This window comes from Puntigrus tetrazona, chromosome 6, assembly GCF_018831695.1.
Source record: "Puntigrus tetrazona isolate hp1 chromosome 6, ASM1883169v1, whole genome shotgun sequence".
Classification (NCBI taxonomy): domain Eukaryota; kingdom Metazoa; phylum Chordata; class Actinopteri; order Cypriniformes; family Cyprinidae; genus Puntigrus; species Puntigrus tetrazona.
The window spans coordinates 17,593,407-17,613,990 of NC_056704.1; the positions used below are offsets into that span (position 1 = coordinate 17,593,407).

At 38.2% G+C, this 20,584-nt stretch overlaps 1 pseudogene; it reads left to right on the top strand.

Annotated features, from left to right (window-relative positions):
* Positions 1 to 15,216: 15,216 nt before the first annotated feature.
* On the top strand, positions 15,217 to 18,075 carry LOC122346619 (annotated as a pseudogene).
* Positions 18,076 to 20,584: the final 2,509 nt, after the last annotated feature.

Below are 20,584 nucleotides of genomic sequence, written 5' to 3' on the forward strand. Positions count from 1 at the left end.
AGAACCCCATCACCCATCACTCAACATTCTGGGTTATCTATTTGTCTCTGTATTTTGGATTAGATTTAGTGTTTTCAGCTGGGCGATGGGACACACACACACACACACAAACCTGTAACACCCCAAATGGCTGGAAGGTTTCACTGCGTCAGCTCAGGGCTTTTATGTTTGCTGTCACTGCTAATTACAACCTTTTATCACATTGTGTCGAGAGGAGATAAAGGCTGGCCCCAGCCCTCTTGAGAGAGGCCATTCCCTTAAATCTTGCCAGCCCAATAGGCAGAGCACGAGAGACAGATGCGGGGCGGGAGTCCAAGCTGCTCCAATCTGTTTGCATCCCGATCCCCTCGGTCAACAAACCTCTCTATTTCTCTCTATCATGCCAACAATAAGTTCTGGGAACATGTCTTTATTGCGGATGAAGGCTGTGTAGCTTGTCTCACAAGATTTGACTCTAGGTTTGTGTTTGCTCATCGGTTGTATGTGTACTCTGCTTTGGTCTCTTACATAGTCTCCCACTTCAAGACTGTTGCAATGTTTGGACTAGCTGATTAGCATCAGCAAAAAGTGGTGGAATTACTTTTTGCAACACATCAAAGAGGCCTGATGACTATAAGTTGAAAATAAGGTATCTTATTTTATTGGAAAAATTAAATAATCAGTCATTATTATACATTCTCAAAGCTGAGAGCTGATATCTATTAAAAATACAGGAAGCAATGATATTTGTTTCTGTGGTGGCTATTGGAGAAGGAACTCAATAAAATACGTTTACTGCTAAATGCTACGTATTTACATGCAACACACTACTGAATCTTACATCGTAGAAAAAGTTATGGTGGATAAACCACGACATGTAGTTAAAGATGTTTTAAAATTTGTAATGAATGAAATATGTTGCATTTATTACTTTTTTTAAACAGGCAAAACTTTAATATAGTCATGGTCAATTACTGATTTGGATTTGTCACCTCTTAAAAATATATAAGAAAATCTTTACAAAAATTTATTATATTTATATATTGGGTAATACTACAGAAATAATAATACTACTCACTTGGCAATTGGGAGTTCCTTTGTTTATTTTATTTTTATTCTATTTTTAAATGTATTAAAATATATTAAAACCATAAATTAAAGGAATCTTAATTGTTGGAGAAATTAATTATTAAATTCATTATAATTCCAATCCACATAACTTTGCTGTCATGCTGTGTGATAGAGAGCAAACAACGCGTATAAATGAAAAATAAACTATTTAATCCACTCTTAGAGATGAAAATAAACGATATAATTACAGGCAGACAGGCAGGCAGATCGGACAAAAGCGGAACTGGAAAACACAGGACTTAAGTACACCGGGTAAATTACTAAATTAAATCACACACAGCTGAAGACGATAAATACAATTAACACGAACTAAAGGCAGGGCACACAGAGCACATGGCACACGACAAAAACAATAGCATAAAAGTCCGGAGAAACGTGACACTTTGTAATATCAATATCAATATAATATAATCAATATAATATATGTCAATTCTCAGTACATAGCCAATGTGTGCTTATTACTTTTTGTCTTTATAAAGCCTTTTATTCTCACCAAGACAGATATTTATTTGAATGATCAAAGAAAGAAAGAAAGAAAGAAAGAAGAAAAGCAAACAAGAAACAAACAAACAAAATATTATTATTATTATTATCATGCTATTATGATTTTTAAATAATTCCTTGATTTTTCTCTTGTTTAAATTTATTTAATTTATCACTTGCTGAATAAAAACATTTAAATGTATAAGTTTAATGTAAAAAAATGAAATAAAAGTATTTCTTTCCATACACTCATAGGAAGCAATTCTGATTTTAATGGTGTCCTCTGAGGCCAATAAGACTCTGTTTCACGTTCTACTCATGTCAGACATTCCCTTCAGATGATTTTACCCATACAGCTTTGGTTTAAAACAGACCCTAGATAAACACATCTTTGGATAATTTTAGAGAGAAAAAAAACACTTTCCCTGGATTAGCACTTTTCTCATGGCCTGGATCACAGGATTTTAGCATGTCGTGCGGCCAGAATCAAAACTAGTAGGAAGAAGCAGGCCAACCGACCAAGCGGTCGCCTACTTGTTGGGAAATAAAGAAAGCCACGGGTCTTTAAAAATCTTGAGTAACACTCACCAGGGAGATGGGTGTGAGTGTTTGCAAAGGAAGCTGTTTCATCACAGGCTCTTGGCCTCAAGGTGTGAAACATTAACACCCTCTAAAGTGGATGTTGTCAGTAGTTAGAATGTAGATTTACTGCACGCTTGCGTGGACCCACGACTCATTAGTCCTAGTTTACTCAGCATTTACAAAGTTGGGTGACAGCTTTTATGCCTTTTCCTGGTTACACAAGAGGAAGACATAATAGCCTTTGACCAGTAAAATTACATACGCATCTAAACCGCCTACCATTTTAAAATGAATTTACTAGGCAGGACATGGTTACTTCTTAGCATGCTGCCTAAGATCACAGCTGACAGGCAAGAACAGCACGGCCCTTGTTGAGTGGAAGGGCCTGCAGTTTTGTGGTCAGGGTGTGTCCACCTCAGGCCTGTGCCTCTCCCTACCATTCATTCTGATAGAGCCCCAGGAGGTGAGCTCTCCTGACAGGCAGCCCATCACAGATCAGTCCTGTTATTGTCATGCAGCCTTGCCACAGGTTGGGAGGTCTTTATTTTCTGCCTTAAGCAACAACACTTGGCCTATGCAGATCCAACAGCTTATTTTGTAATATTTGCATGTCTTCTGCTTCCTCACAGCTGAGATCCTGTATGGGGTAACATAACAACCATAAATTAAAGTTAAAACCTAATGTATAAATGGATGAAATGTGCTGACAATAGTTATTATTTCTGAAGTATTTTCTTTTACAGCATCATGCTATCATCATATTGGCAACCCTTAAAGTAAGTTTTTTAAAACACACACACAATTATTTTTATTACGCTTAGTTTTTTAGTTTTAATACTTTAAATAAAATAGGAAAGAGAATTGTTTCCTTGACAACTAGCTGAAATGCAATAGGTTTTATTTTAATTATTGTAATAATAATTAAATATTGTAATAATAATTATTTTAATTTCAAGACATGGAATTCTCACTATTACAGAAACATTAACTCAAATTTGCCTCCCAATGAACTTAAAATAAACTGCTAATTAATAGTAGCAATATTTAACATAAACTAAAAATGAATAATACTTTTTTTAGCATTTAATAATCTTGATTAATGTGACAGAGAGAAACCCCAATCAATGTCAAAAGTATTCACCCTCATATCATTCTAAACTTGCATGACGCTAGAAGACAAGAACATATTTAATAATTTTGCTTTTATTTTCATATTCATACTCTAGTAATTATTTAACAATAAATAATGTAAAAAACAACAGTATATTTATAAATTAACATTAATCTAAATTAAAACATGATTTGATACTATTTATTGTTGGCTCATTGAATTTAATCTGTAAATTATTACGCATCATCATGTTTGTTAACACATGAAGATATTTTACACTTCTCTTTCCTGAGCCAAATTTAAGCTCTCGCTTCATCCGAGGTTAACTTTTGCTCAGGGCACGTAAGACCTATAAAAGTCTTGTTACTCCATTGCTGTTGGACATGACAAATTTTATTTTCTCACCATTCTTCACATTGCAACACGCACATTATTGTAAATTCGTTTCATCCGTCCAGCGTGCGTCCTTGAGCATCATTTAAAAGTCTGAATACAGCGAGAACAACTGTATGAGCGCGTGGTGTGTCATCCCCATAACACATCACAACAGAGCCTTCAACAACTCCGGCTGTCTGCGACTCCAGACCAGGTTAAAGTTCAGCTCACTAATACTTGTTCTCCAGTGCGCTGACGGTTTTGTGGCCCTATTCTTTCATTTTCAAATACAGGTGACATCACTGGTGCCAGTGCAGCCATCTTCATTTATTGCATGTCTAACCTAGTAGGCTGGGTGACTCATTAGGTCTTTAATTGAGTGCGTGGGGTGCTGAGGTCATGTGAGTGAGGGGTGATTTACCCTCACCCCCTGACAGCACCTGCATGAACTCATTTATGACTCAGCTAACAGCCCAACCTTCCACAGATTGCCAGATGACCTCACGACCACAAACGGCTCGTGTTTATGGTCTGGGACGAGAGCGGTCAGCCTCCTGTCTGGGCACATTGGCTTTCAACTCCTAAAATGCAAAGCAAAACCAAAAATAAAATCAATTTGGTACTAATTATCCTGCTTTCATTACCCAGAGGCCACACAGTCTTTTGGGATAGATGATGCTTAGAGGTCAAAGGTCAAGTTGTGGATCCAAACTATTCCGATATTCAATTGAAAAAAAAAAATTGAGGTTATTTTTTCAGCTACACAGAAGAAAGGTACATTGGTTGTGGTTTATTAAATTTGTGGCATGGCCCATTTTCAAGCAGCCAATAACAATACAGAATATGAGAAAAGACTATTAGGGGTGATAATCTTTAATTAGTTTAATTTAATTTAGCTTTAATTTAACTTTAATTTAGTCATAATTTCTCAACCCGTGTTGAAAATGACTTTTTCAGATTTCTTCGCAAAAGCAGATTTTTATATAAAAATAATCGATCTCTTCATATAATGTCTTCATACTTCATATAATGCAATTGTTTGGGAGCTTTGAAGTTTCAAAACCCAAATACAGCAGAGATAAAATTGATAAATTGCCCTTTTGATGTGAAATGATTTTTTTGTGTGAGAAAATGTTCATTTCTTTTTTTAACTATCAACCTTCTGCTTTATTGTACAAGAAGTGATACAAAAGCATAAAAGACGTTGACTTCACAAAGTGTTTGTGTTCGTCTGAATAAGAAAATTCATTAACATTTTATGGTCTCTCAACTAGTTGCTTATTAGCATGCTTATTACTAGAATATTAGCCATTTATTAGGAGTAATTAAGCACATATTAATGCCTAATTCTACACAGACCTTATTCTGCTACCTAACTACCTCTACTAACTATTAATAAGCAGCAAATTAGCAATTCATTGAGGGGAAAAGTCACAGTTAATAAGTGCTCCTGTTCTAAAGTGTTATTGAAAAACAACATAAATTAGGGACATAATTGGGGAATAATAATTGTAATAATCGCCTTTAAAATATAATTGTTATTAAATGTATGTATTTTATTATCACAGGTTATTAAGAATAAAACAAGATGGATGCCATTCCTGTCTGACTTTCATTCATGTGACTAATTGTCCAAATTTATTTGCACTTAATATCATATGTTCACAGTTCAGATGACAAGATAAACATAGTTTCGCTTGCCTCAGACATATATCGCCTATAATGGCTCGACATACCTCATGACTTCATTGATGTCTGTGTTGTTAGTCTGACTGCTGAACCGAGAGGTCAAAGTTCACTCTTATCATCCGCCTGCGTCCCTGCAGCTGGCTGGGAGCTTCTTTATGAGCAATATCAGCGGCAGCAGGCCTGCGATAGTTGTTTGGAGAGTCAAAGGCAGAGGTTGTTCAGTTGATCACACACATAAACACACACACACCTCCCTGGGCCTTCTTTCTGTCTTTCCCACAGTGATAGTGATCTAGAGCATGCCATAAAGGCCGGTCGTAGATCAGAGAAAACAACAAAGGACTCCTCGTTCCTCCCCGACCGTCTCTCGGGAGTGGTGACTGGGCCGTAGGGGCTGATAAAGGGCAGCCTGGCGCCTTGCCACTCCCACCAGTCCCACACATGCTGGCCCACTGTACCTGATACACAGTACGCTGTTTCCTCATATTTTTACAGGTGATCTGTTAGACAATGCTGTGATATTCAGATTCATCAGAAACAGCAACTACACTGATGAACTGAACTGAGAGGTCAAGCTGAAGCGGTATCTCGGTTGTTAATACAATATTTCGTAAGGTTTCACATAATCTCTGCCCGTCCGTTTGAGACAGGATGTTTTGAGGAAATGCTAATTATAGACAGTAATCTGCGTGATTGTCTTTACTGACAAACGTGATTGTTTAATTGGTTGTTAACTACCCATGACAATCATAGCGGGATAAACATCCCTCTCTCGTGAGATGATCTCTGCGCAGCGTTTGCTCTTCGCAGTAGCACATGCTTTGCAAGTTATCATCATAAACAAGCTATTATAAAAACTAACATAAAAAATTAATAGAAATTAAAGTTAAACTTTATATTTGTGCACTACAATAAATAATTGATTGGCACAAAACTATTCAAAAGTAATGCTTTTTGTTAGTTTTAATTTAATAAATTATTTAAATGACTAACTATTTAAATAATAGCTTTAGATTTGAATAGATTAATTTCCTACACATATCAAACTGGTCAAACATTACGACAAAATATTTTACATCATTAAGGCATCGCACCAATTATCGTACCTAATATAGTCAGCCTTTTTAGCTGTTCATACCCAATCAATTTTCACTGACGATGGCGCTTAATGAAAAAAAGGAAAACTTTTTATGCTTTTGACACTCGCTTATCACACAGAAGAAGGGAGCCAGAAGATGCGCTTGTCAAAACCATTCACATGCTTCTTTGTTAACTGGCATAAAAACCCATGGATATTTCAAGCAGCAGCTTCAGCAGCAGCTCCAGCTCTTTATTTTCAGAAACCAATGAGCTCTATATTCATCCTGCCTCTGTGAATCTTCTTTGTCTACTTACTTCCGTGTTCGCGTTCAGCAGCTCCAGTCACGTGAAGAAAAGCGGCAATCTCATTGGTCAGCCAATTTTAATGTGTCAAAATCAAATCAAAAAAAAAAAAAAAATAGACAGCAGCAGGTTTTTAAAATTCTGCTTTATGCTTCGGATTTTATGCTTCAGTGTGCACACTCACATTGGTGAAACGTCATCAATATTCGCGCATGTGAATTATTTCAGAAACATTCTTCTTAAACAATTTTAAACAATAGTTTACAAATGAAAATTCTTGATCTTGATCTTACAAAACAGAATTATGCCCAAAATATCAAATTTTCACTCCCTCTCAATTACACCCCAAAATTATAATTACATAAAAATAATAAAATAACATACTTAAAAGTGCGGTTTATAATTTAATTACTATTACTGCAGTCTATATTATTTAAATCAGATATAATGTTGCATAGGATGTGATGTAGTCAAGCATGAATCAGTCTAGATGTTCTAGACAAAACACAAGAATCATTCTTTTCCATTTACTCATCAATTATATACCGCTGTTACTGTGCAGTTAAGGGTGGCACTTTTACAACTACCATCCTGAGGAAGATGTGCAAAGCGGGGGGGCAAGCTGTGCTCCGCCAGCGTGTCTCCTCACGGATGACACACCGCTTCAGAAAAGCTGTCAGCATGCTGACACACACACATACACATGCTCGCTCTCACATTGTATCCTCAGCAGGTCTCACCAACTGAAGGCTGACGGCGACAGACAAGCGTTTTCATTCCTTCTTTTTCAGCCATTGTGCGACGGGCGCAAGCGTTTGAGCCACAGAGGGTTCAATACACAGGCGCCCGTCCCATGTTCTCGGCCCAGCCCGGCCTTTTTGTGAGCCAGTCATTGGGATTGAATTGAGCCTGGTCGTGGGTGCCAAGGAGGATTACGCCAGGAGGCTGGGGGTGAGGAGGTGGCTAGTGGCAGACCAGGCGGACGACCTATGGGAAAGCCCAATGGCCTTTCTCCTGGGGTAGAGTGTGGGAAAAGTGGCTGAAAGCTGGCATACCGCTCTGAGGCCAGAGTTGATGGGAGAATGCCAGACCAATGTGGGGCATATGGTGGTTATTCAACTTCCCGGGCGCAAGGAGAGGGTTCACACTGTGCCTCAGCCTGCCCCGGGTTACTCCCTTCACCGTCCCTGCATTTACTCGCTCTCTCACTGGCACTGGCTCAGCACAGCAGATGGCAGTTTAGAGTGGAGGTTAACTACAGGTAACCAGGACCAAGATTGGGTTAGGGTTAAAACAGGGCCAGTTGCTCGTTTTTTTTTTCATGGCATCATTTTCCATTTAATATCTATTTAAATCATGAAACTCTAGGTGGTACATTACAATAGGTATTTTACAAACAATCCTACCTGGTCTAATGGCATAAACGTGCCTTGGTGCACTTTTTAGAAACATAAAATGCGTACCAAGAAGTACATATCACTGCAGTTTCCAAATTAAATGAACACTAGAGGCAGAAAAACTTTGACACCTTTTATTCCTTTGCACACAAATTTACAGAGCTTTGATTAATAAAGTGTAATTTTTACTTCAAGAATATCATGTTATGGCTTCAAAACAATATTAATATGCTGGTATATTTGAAAACTGATGCTTTTTAACATTACAATCAAACATTCAGCTTAATATCTATGGGTTTTCACACACAGTAGGTTTGTTTTTGGACAGTATGTTTTGCATTTGGTTAGGTTCAGGGTTGGATTTGGTGTATTGCATATTTTCTACATAATAGAGCATTAACTTCTGGCGACAGTCTACAGTTTAAAATTTTATATCAGTGTGATAAAAAAATGTGCCAGGGTTCACGTATTAAATGTTGTTTAGCACCACATTGTTGTTAAGACATTTGTCTTAGAAACTGAAGTAAGGTATGCAAAAAACGGTTTTGCACAAAAAGTGCACAAAGGTACATATTTTTATGAGATTGTTACGGTCGCATTATTCACTACACAGTTATTGGCCTCTGCTCACTCTGCACAATAAACATCCAACTTTCGAAAACTTATTCTGAACAAAGAATTTCAGTTTTATTTTGTGTGAATTTAACAATTTTAAACATGTAAAAAAACGACTTGTTTTGTATACTTAGGATTTAAATTTTTACTGTTTTAAATTTATACTCCTGCTGCTGTTATCACTTTCTGTTAGTTGTCATGTGGATCAAAGTTCATATGCCTTAAAATTTGTTGATATTTTTTTAATACCTTTACTTTTAAGAGTTTTTAAGTTGTCGGCAAGACAACTTTTTTTAGTACAGTGCTTAAATAGTCTGGTGTAGTTTTTTCTCTAAGCTGGATTTTTTTTTCTGAAACCCTCCACCTCCCCCAGCTCCACCTGTCTAAATTTGTATGCCTATTCATATAGCAGCAGCACTATCTTACATGCTCACAGCAGCATGCTATTTTTATATAATAACACATCCCACTTGCGTGTGCAGCCGATCTAATCCACCAGGACCAAAAACATTAACACTGTCATATCTGTTAACATGCTACAGCCATTCAACAGTTTTCATGATTAAAAAAATATAAGCAGTTGCATAAATATCAAATAATTTTACATCAAACCAGTTTGATTTATGTACTATATAAGTATTAAATTATTGTGGCCTTAACTTAAAAACAAAACTATTTAAAAACATCTTTTCAGAATATTCAAAACATCTTGTGTGTCAGTTGTTTGTATAGAAGATAGAAGAAGGTTTCCACATGCACTTTGGGTCTGCATTTAGTGGCTTTGCAGTAAAAAGGCAGAAACTATTAGGGACATTTGTATTGTATGTTCTTGAGGACAGTACAGCTGTTCCCAGTTGGATCACAAATTTCCTTTCAAATACTACCACCCTGCAGACAGACCTCCAACATGGAGATCATCGTGCTCATCCAAGTGTGGTCAACTAATCTTTAACATGATTTTTACAAAGCATAATCCTTTGTCACTTTTATGTTGTTGTTTTTATTTTTAGTATTCATATTCAAAAATTTGATTCAGCGCCTCATGGCCTATGTTGATTTTGAGACCATCAGTTATAGTTTAGCATGCTTGGCCAAAACTATCAAAATCTGATCAAATAAACAGAGCACACATATTGAGTGTCTACTTTTAAAAAAAGCCCATTTTAAGTTAACTGTGGCAGGTGGCACTGACCCATAAAATAAACAGAGGTAGAAAGAGTGTCCAAGTTTTTCCCACGGTAGGAGTGGTGTTGGAGTTACCAGTGAGAACTCTAGGTCCAGTGACTGACGTTAGACTGCTGTGACTGTGTTCAAACATTGCACAGAGAACTGATTCTTATTGTGCCAATTCAGCAGCCTTTGAAATGCCACACTGCCAAACAGGAAGGTGGATGCTATCCAGAACACTTCACTGTCACGGCAGTCCCCCCAAAATTGACAAGACTCATGCACCTCTGTTCATTCACTACTGAGCCTATAGGCTTAGAAATGAAATGAGTGAGCTGTCAAAGATAGCAGTTAACAGCGTTTTTGAGTGAATGCTGCCACTTGCACTTGTTTTTGTTTGTCACCAAGTGAGCAGGATCAGCTGGCCCCTTTACTTTTGACCTCTGCTCTCCACACACATACTGGAGGAATCATTAGGAGTCATGGACAGCGGCTGTTGATATCATTAGCTTGTGTGTGTGTATTTGTAAGGCATAGTTTATGGGGTGTTTGGCTGGTTCATGGCAGGTGTACAGTCATATTTTTAGAAAGCGTTCCTGATCAGTGAACAGTCTTCTTGGTCATTTGCTATGTTTGTCAGCGGTTCTGTGGACAAGTGACTTGGAAACAAAGCCCTTCTCTCACATATGTGACATGTTGTCCAAGTCAGGTTTCTGTGATAAGATTTTTGCATGTTTCATCATCTGAGGTTGGATATGGGTAAGGTTAGGGACAGGTTTTATATGTATAGGTTTAAGGGTGGGTTAAGGTGTAAGGGGATGGATCAAATGATGTTTGCTCTTTAAAAGTATGCTTTTATAGTAAAGTAACAAACAGACAAACAAACCTCACATATCAAAACCCTGTTGTGTAAAAAAAAAAAAACTATAAATAATTATAATAAATAATAAACAAATCAGTTCTGGTGGTAATAAAAGTTTTTTATATTTAAGTATTTTTAAGATAGATAGATGTAGATAGATAGATAGATAGATAGATAGATGGATAGATGGACAGAGGAAGTTAACAAACCAAAATCCTGGAGCCAAAAGAGATTTAACTTTACTTTTTTTAGAGCATACAATACATGAATACGGTGCACTGTGTGCAACAGAAAGCAATAAAGAAACACAGCTCTACTCTAGGCCCGGTTCATGTCCCCATCAAGAAGACTGAGTAGGAGGGTGGGAGAGAAGAGAGGAGGAGGAGGAGGAGGGGAGGGATGGGGGGTTATTGGCGTGAAAACGTTCTTCGGAAGTCATAGTTCCAGGCGACGCGCTTTTGGCAGCCCCCTCCATTTCCTGTGTGCGGCCGACGTGGGGCAGGGCGGTCGCCGGGAGAGTGCCAGAGGAGAAAGCGAGGGAGAGAGAGCGCGAGGGAGGGAGGAGAGGGGGAGAGTTCAGCAGAGAGCAGCACTTTCCCACAGTCTGGGGATTTGACACATGGCTCTCACACATTCCACAGCCTGTGGCCGGTGGGGCCTGAGCCAGTGCTGAGCGTCAGAAGCACAGCCTGGCGGAGGAGAGAGGGAAGGGGGGGTGGCAAGGGTATGTGTGTGTGTGTGTGTGTGTGTGTGTGTGTGTGTGTGTGTTTGGAGGGGTGGTGTTCCGCCCTTGGCACTCGCACCGGTGTGGAGATGCGGAGGGAGGGGTGTGTGTGTAACCCACGTTGCGCTCTTAACCCTCTCTCGTCCAGGGTGAGTGTACAAGTGTGTGCAGGCGTGTCTGTGCGTATTTTTAGACCTGCTGAAGTGGAGAGAGACTGTCTGGTGTGGAGGAGGGAAACTATAGCTGCCTTGTTTATTTGTACTGAGAGGAAGTGTGTTTAAATGTAGTAAATGACTTTCTAATGACACTCAGCAAAATGTCATGAACTCAACATTAGACCGGGCAAATGAAGAGTTCATATACAGTTGTGTATCAAGTTGATTGTTTACGTACATGTCGTCATCTTTATTATCAGGAATATGACAGAAACTGTATTGATATTTTAATTATTCAATATCTGAGTCAATGACTTTCAGAGAGTACTACGCCTAGCCAGCTGTAGCCCAATTAACATGCAAACATGCTAGTTGAAGACAAACTATAATAATCCAGTCCTTTTGGTCCAGCCTAGTATGATTTTGGTCAGATTAGTGTGCCAGAATAGAATAATTGCTTTAGTCTGATTGACAGTGAAAGTCTGCAATATCAAGTAAATGTGACAGATAAAATGCTTGTTAGTGAGTTTTTTAAAGAAGTAATTATACATGTGTTTAGCAAAACAATTACTGTTTCAAATGAATGTACTTTTCAACTTTATATACATCAAAGAATTCATGTTTTCCAGAAAAATATTAAGCAATATTAAGCAATGTATTTCAAGCACCTAATCAATGCATCATAATGATTACAAAAAGATTATGTAACACTAAAGTATAAAATAAGTTGTTTTAAATCTATTTCATATTTTTATTGCTGTTACTGTCTTTTTGATCCACTTTCTCAACGAGTATAAAAGATTTCTTTCAAATACATTAACAAACCTTACCGACCCAAACCTTTAAACACTAGCGTAAATCATCAAATATCGAGAGTTTTATTTCTATCCAGACAAAAATATTCATGTCTGACAAAAATGAGTCATGCAACTCCCACTTTTGACAATTGATCAGTGAGTACAACATCCTGTGCCGTTTCCCCCTCTCCATCTGTTAGACTCATCTAGGATGAACATCAAGGAGGTCTTCACTCTGTGACTGTGAAAGTGCATGAAACAGGTGGCTGTCTGGCACTATCATTAAGAACACTTGCTCACTTTTTGACAGAATCTTCAATAAATCTACTCAAATTATGTGCTTTCGATGACAAAGCGGTGAGCTGGAGCGGAATTGCTGATCTTGTCATGCCACTGTTGTGCTTTTTTCGGTTTCTCCCAAGCAATCTTTGTACATAGTATCTTCCCTCCGCCTCTCTATGACCAGGCTTTGAAGTGGCAGCCAAGGCCACGTGGCCCTGCCTCTTCCTCTCCCCTGTGCCTCCTAAATAAACGTTCTGCATGGTGTGATTTTAAAGGAACGACGAGGTCGCCTCTTTGGCAATTAGAATCTCAGCACGGAAAAGCAGGGCTTGGGAAACCAAAAACTGCCTTCGCAGACGACAGACCACCCATTAGCTTTGATTTAAAACACGGGTTAGGAGACGACAAGAGGGGGAAAAAGAGAAACTGGAAAGAGACACCCGAGCAGGAAGGGAGTAAAAAAGTTGGGCGGGTGGCAGGGTGGGGCGGCTGATGAAAGGGCCAAATCATTTCTTACTTGAGTGCCCGTCTGAAATGGGGCTCAACTGAATCACAAATTGGCAATTAAGCGAGGCTCCTGAACCTTCCTCCCCCCTCCCCCGGTCAGGGTCAAGATGAAAACATCTCCAGATGACCGGGCAAGCCTGGCCCTGCGAGAAAAACGCAAAAGAGGGTTGGAAATCAGCTTGGTGCTAATTCCGTGTGCCCCAAAACAGCAACAAAGGCAGGAAACGGAGGAAGGGGCTGTAGCCCTTTCTTACCTCTGACACAGTAACTTCTGGGATAATTAGGAGCCGCTTTTGGAGTCAGACCTCCTGTCATCACGCTCTCCATCGCGACTTCAGCTTCTGCCTCCTTCCGGATCAAAGAGCACGAGCAAGGAAACGAACCTTCAACATTGCAGTACTATTAAGGTAAAACGAATATGAATTTACTAGCCCCGACTCGTCTAAGCACAAAGGTGGATTAGCCTGTGCCAGTCACAAGAAGTACTAGCTCTCCCTGCTTTTCTTCTTCTCTTTCTCCCAGGATGGCTCTGAGATTTTGAGGGTCTTTGATCTATGGGTGAGATGTTTTGCTCGTCGAAATGGGCGCCAGGCGATGCACCCCCTCCACACACTTACACCCACATCAACCCCATCCGTTCTGCTTTCCTGGTGTGTGTGAGAACATGGTGGATTAGTGGCCTCTTGAGTTCTGCTAATGAAGGTTCCGTTTGATCTACAGGGCCCCAATTACCCTGCACAGGATCACCCATTAGAGCAGACCTTATAGTGACCCCACGTTTCTCAAACCCAGCCTCGCTGTGACAGTCGCCTATGTTTATGTTTGTTATTTGTAAGTTCATTAAATCATTCTACTATTTGTGCCTACAGTGCTGTTGTCTTAAAGAGACAGTTCACCCAAAAGTGAAAATTCTGTCATTATTTTATTCACATTATTTCTTATTCTATGGAACACAAATGAAAATATTTGTAAAAAAATGTTTAGCTGTTCTATTTAAACTATGAAAGTCACGGGTAACAAAAATATCCAAAAATGACTTATTAGTAGCATTAAATTAATTCATACACAGCAAAATCAATCGAGTTGTTTTTCCAGTGTTAATTTTTCAGAGTTACAAAGTGTTGATTCTGGTGTTGATTTCTCTGACATTAACACTTGCAGTGTAAATCAATGCTAGGAGTCAGTGTAATTACAGCGTGTTAAGTTAAACAACACTTCTGATGAGTAGATCCAATTTCCGGTGCTTGCACATTACTTCCTGTATGTCTAATGGCGGACGACCCACGTGAAGACGGCAGTGTTAAGATGTATAATATTCTTTTAATTGCTTTTTTTTATTATTAATGTTTATATTTTACACTTTTATATTACATTTATGGTAATGTTTATCTATTTGCATTGTTCTAATGTTCATTTATTTCACGTTACACAGTAGACAACCCACTCGAGGACGAGAGCTGCAAAGGTATCGTTAGATTAAAAACTATCAACTACTAGCATAGTTAATAGTACTTTAACAGTTTTTATGTTCGACCTTGGTTTTGTAATATTCAAGATTATGTGTGGCAGATGTTATTTTTTTAACTATTAAACCGCGCGTTAAAACAGACGAACGGAAATAACACAACCTATATTTGAAATATCTAATGTGTGTGCGCGCGCTTAATGTGCAATGACGGAACGAAACTTTGTATGGACCGAGGAATTAATACGAAACGGAGCGCGCTTAGTACAGACTAAGACGGCTAATAACGCAGTTTAAGTTCAGCAAGGAACTGTTTGTGAAACTTTTATTCCCAGGTCAGGTATAATATTTTTCCATGCTTGTTCGTGCTATACCCTCATATTGCGTTCGCGCGTTTAGTCAACAGTGGCGCGCGATGTTTAGTTTAAACTGAAGAACATTTGAAATATTACAAATACGTCGTATGCATGCTGCCTCCGCTTTTGAAACGCGGAAGTTTCAAGCTTATCTTAATGTGACTCTTTGCTTTTTCTATCAGCAAGTATCATCATGTTGATGAAAGTGCATTGTCAAGGTGTGAAGAAATTTGTGAAATTGCCTAATGATTTCACATTCCAAGATTTTCTCACTGAAGGTAAGTAGGTAAGCTTGTGCTAATTTAAAGAGAAAGAGAGGGAAACGGCTGTGTTAGAGGCATAAAATCAGTTAATTTTTGACTAAAAGATAAAAACAAATTTAAATGTTTGTTCATGTGTATTTGATATAATTATTTTTCAGTTAAAAGCAAATTTGGGTTTGCAAGCTCTGCAGCTCTTCAAGTCTTTGATGACACAGACACCAATGTGGAGGAGGACATCTTCCAAGAACTGATTGAAGCCAATCCACATTTATGTTTAACTGTTAAATGTCTGGAAGAACTTTCTGCTGGCCTGCCAGAGGGTAAGCAAGCAGTGACACTTCAGACAATTATGATCTGTACAATAAATGTTATTTCTTAAAATCAGAAATGTAACAAATGATTTTCCTTGAACAATAACACACAAACAATGGTGACTAAAAACACACTTGCCCTTAAACATTTAGTATAGTAGTGGAAATTAAATATAATTAAAATTTAAGTTGTTGAAATTTTCAGAAAAAGGCATTTCAGAAACCTGAAAATTGTTGTTGATTTTGTTTCAGTGAATACACCAACAAGATCCTCGACCCCAGCACATGCACTGATACTCTTTCAGTCTCTTCAGCTGACTATGATGAGGCAGACATAGCAGTGAACAGGCAGTCTCCACGGGCTTGCAGCAGAGAGACATTGGATGCTGAAAAGGCAAAACAGGTATGTATACATGTTTTACCTTATGGTTAATTTGTCAGAATAATTATTATTACTATTATTATTATTATTTGTTTATTTTTACATTTTACATTTTTATTCAACATTACTACAACCATGCTTAATGTCAGACTATCCGAGATGCCCTGGAAAAACAATCTGGTGGTGAGGAAGTTTTGGAGGAATACCAGGCAACTAAAACTTTGAAGCACAGCACCAGACGCCAACTTGTCAATATTGTTGTCAGTCACATGACAGAGACTTACGGGTAAGATTTCAGTGCACAAACACAATAAATACAAATTGCTTCCCATAAAGGCTTTGTCAACATTAAAAATAAATATTTTATATATATGCAATTTATAGGAGGATCCCCCACCCGCAAACAGCGTGAGACTTATGCTTTAGGAATTGTTAGTCTCTTTCCTTCTTTGAGAGACCCATTTTCAGCAAAGGGCTATGTAAGAACACATTTTAAATTATATATGAATATATGCTTTTTGCTGAATATATGCTGATGTCATACCTTACTAAAACATCTTATCTTTCTAAAAGGAACATTTTTATGATCCAGAGAAGGGGACCGGGTTTATCTCTTGGCGCCTTAAAACTTTGTCAAGGAAGAACCCAAAACGGGGGCGCTCTGAGATTTTTGAAATAGGAGGACCAAGTCGCAGAAGAAGAGTAGATGATGGAGAACAGCTTGAAGGAGATGCATGCAGGGAGGCAATTTCTTTCCTTGTCCACACAGCCGATGAAGCAGAGGTTATGCAAAAGATGAGGGAAACCTTTAAACATAGACAAGAACTTGTACACAATCCCGGAAGATCAGCTGAAGTCCTTAAGGTGTTCCCAAGATTTTTGGATGTGAAAGGATTGGTGAATATAACATTTCATATTCCTTTATGAAGATTAAGGTTTTAAGCATGCCATTTCATAGAATTAATATTTCTTCCTTAACTTTAAAAATAGTTACTTATGTAGGTACTGTACTCCATTATTAGGTAAATCAAGACTTTGGTCTGCTTTTCAACGTCGAAACATCCAATAAGTTGCTTGAGAGGTGGGAAACGAATTTCAAGGCTAAGATCATCAGTGAAGCGAAATGTCTTACTTCAACAGCAGAAATTCAGTGTCTTCTCAATTCAGCAGTGGGACAAGGATCTGAAAATGGTTGGCATCGCAATATTGTGGTTTCAGATTGGCTTTCTTGTATTTTTGTAATTCTAAATCTCTTCTTTCCTACAACCACTTATTCAGATTGGGACAGTGATATGTCTTCTGTTCTGCTGCTGTTGCATCTCCTGCCACCTTCTGCTGGAAGGAAGAGGACTAAGATCAGTCCAACAGAGGCTGTTGACAGACTTGTGCATTTTCATAAGGTAAGACTCAATTTTACTGGCTTTGTGAATGTTTGTTATTTTTATAGTTTCAGATAACATAATGTCACTATCTAAATATGTTTTGGCAATTTTATTGATCTGCAGAGCTTCGGTCTTCCAATTAAATTCTTCATTTGTTTTTTGAAGTAAGTCCCATGTGTTTTGGGTGGCCTGTGGGTGTGTGAGCACTTTTTTGGGGGGAAACATGGTGATTAAAAAGTAAATTTATTTTGCACCTATTGAGAGAATGCATTTTTCCATAACAATAAGTTTAGCTAAGTTTAATGCTTTCCTTATTAGAGTTTTCTTTATTTCAATTTTTGTTTTGCACTTCTATTTTCCAGTCTTGCACCAGTATAGAAGGCCACATTAGTGGAAGAGATCGCCACCAGCCATACCTACTTGGATCAGGAAGGATCAGAGGCAGAATTGACAAATTCTACATGGTTGTGGACAAACATCTCATCCCTTGCGCAGGAACCAGCTCTTTGAGTGCTGTAGATGAACTTTTCAAAGTCCACTATGTGTTCAACTTGTCATACGAGGAAGCTCTTGTCAACATCTTCACCTTCTTGCAGACCACAGTCTACAACATCGACGTTGGTATTACCAGTGAGTCTCCTAGGGTAAAAGAATTGCGTGCAAAGCTTTTAAACTAGGTTAAATGCTGAAGTGTTTCTGCTGTCAGAGTTTGCATGCAAATAGCCACTCTTTGATTTCTCATTTGAGAGTATTTCACAGTTTCTATCCATCGTTGACGTTTAAGTTATTATGTGCACAAAGTGGTTGTAGCAGACAGTTCTGTACGTATTCTGGTTTTCGAAAACATTTAAACACTGTTCATGTTGTTGATGATAGTCCAGCTGTTCAGTTGTCCTCTAGTGAAGAGCCAGCTCAAAATGTTGTTATTTACCAGTCATGTTCTTCTTGCGTTGAATCTGATCCCCAAATTGCTCTCATTGACTCAGTTGAGAGAAATGTGACCCATTCCAGAAGAGAGACTGTAGATATATGTGCCTCCATTGTTGCCAAATTACAGGGTAGTGGAGTGGCCAATAGCTTGGTATCATCAGTTGTTTCAGAGCTTGAGGAACTCACAACAGATCTCCATAACAAAGTTCAGCAGGAGGTAATGTCTGCCATTCCTCCTAATAACCCTGCCAGGTCAGCGGTTGAAGAGTGTTTAGGACATTTTGATAGCCCCTTTTCTTTTTTTAACACTGAAGCTAAAAGAACTAAATATTTCATGAACAAATTTGGTGTAGTGGAGCCCATAGAAATTATGCTTGGCATGAGATATGACCTTAGGAGAAACAAAAAAACTGGATTTTATGATCAGGTCCCAGTAAAAGATACATTTGTCTATGTCCCAATATTAGAAACCCTAAAGTTTATGTGTCAAAATGTAGATATATGTAGACTGCTGACAGAGTTTCAACCTAAACCGAAATCACAATTCGAGGACTTCTGTGATGGAAGCTTTTTTAAGAGTCATCCACTGTTCTCAAAACATCCCACTGCTTTACAAATTCAGCTATATTATGATGAATTTGAGACTGCCAACCCCCTAGGTTCTAAACGAGGGGTACACAAGGTTGGTGCACTTTATTTTATACTGAGAAATCTACCCCCAAAATTCAATTCAGTGCTTATGAATATTCATTTAATATCACTATTTCATGCTCAAGACTTAAAAAAGTATGGCTTTGACCCCATTTTGGAACCATTGATTCGTGATTTGAAAATTCTGGAGACAGATGGAGTTGAACTACCCATATCCACAAGAAGAGTTTATGGGGCAATATGTCAAGTCACTGGAGACAATTTGGGGATGCATTCAATACTTGGATTCACAGAATCGTTCAGTGGCAATTACTCCTGCCGTCTATGTTTAACTGAAAAAGCAGGTATCCAGTTTTTGTACAATGAGGATGATGTTGTTTTGCGTGATCGTACAAATTATGAACAGCATTGCAGCAGGTTGGAATCTGACCCTCAACTTAAGTCAACACATGGCCTAAAACGAAACTCAACACTCAACAGCTTGCAGTATTTTCATGTCTGCCACAATTATTCACTTGATATAATGCATGATCTCCTAGAAGGAGTTGCTCAATTTGAAATGAAACTACTGTTTGAATATCTTTCAGTTAAGTTTGTTACACAGTGTGAGCTGCTCTCTAGAATATATTCGTACGATTATGGGTATTTAGAGAGAAAAAATCGTCCTACCAAAGTGAATTTGGAGCACAGTGGAAATAGCATTGGTCTAAACTCTATCCAGACCCTCTGTCTTATCAAAAACATTCCGTTGCTCTTTGGTGATTTTGTACCCCCCGGTGATAAGAACTGGCATTTGCTCTTGCTCTTACTTCAAATTCTGAATCTGGTTTTTTCCACATGTATCACTGAAGGCATGACTGTCCTGCTGAAATACATCATTATTGAGCACCATGAATTATTTAAAGAATTATATCCACACAAAAACCTGTTACCCAAACATCATTTTATGATTCATTATCCATCTTCCATTCGTAAAATTGGTCCATTAGTGCACATGTGGAGCATGAGATTTGAGGCAAAACATAAAGTTTTTAAAAACACACTCAAGAATTTTAAAAACATCACCAAATCTCTTGCAAAAAATCATCAGATGTCAATAGCCTATCTCTGGGAAACAACACCATTGAAACAAACTGAGTGTGGCCCCATGAAAACATTCTGTTGGGATGATGTTGATGGTGGTGAAAATCTGGCAGAAATGTTACAGATTCCCACAGAGACAGTAATGCATTCAATGAACTGGGTTAAAATAGATGGGACAGAATATAGACAAGACCTTGTTGTATGCAATGAAATAGAGGATGAAATTCCTGTTTTCAGCCAGATTCGAAAAATAATTTTCATTAACAACACTGTGTATTTTATTGTGGACAAACTTTTTACTGAACACTTCTCAGAACATTACCATGCATTTAAAGTACAGAGATGCTGTGGTGTGAGTGGACTTCTTAAGGCCAGTGCTTTGAAATTCTACAGACCTTTTGATCTACAAATTCCATATGGGTCAGATGGTGAATATATTGTACCTTTTTGTATGTTGGTTTAAGCTGGTTGGTTGACTGGTTATGTGTGATTTTATGTTTTTATTTAAAAATAAAAGGTTAA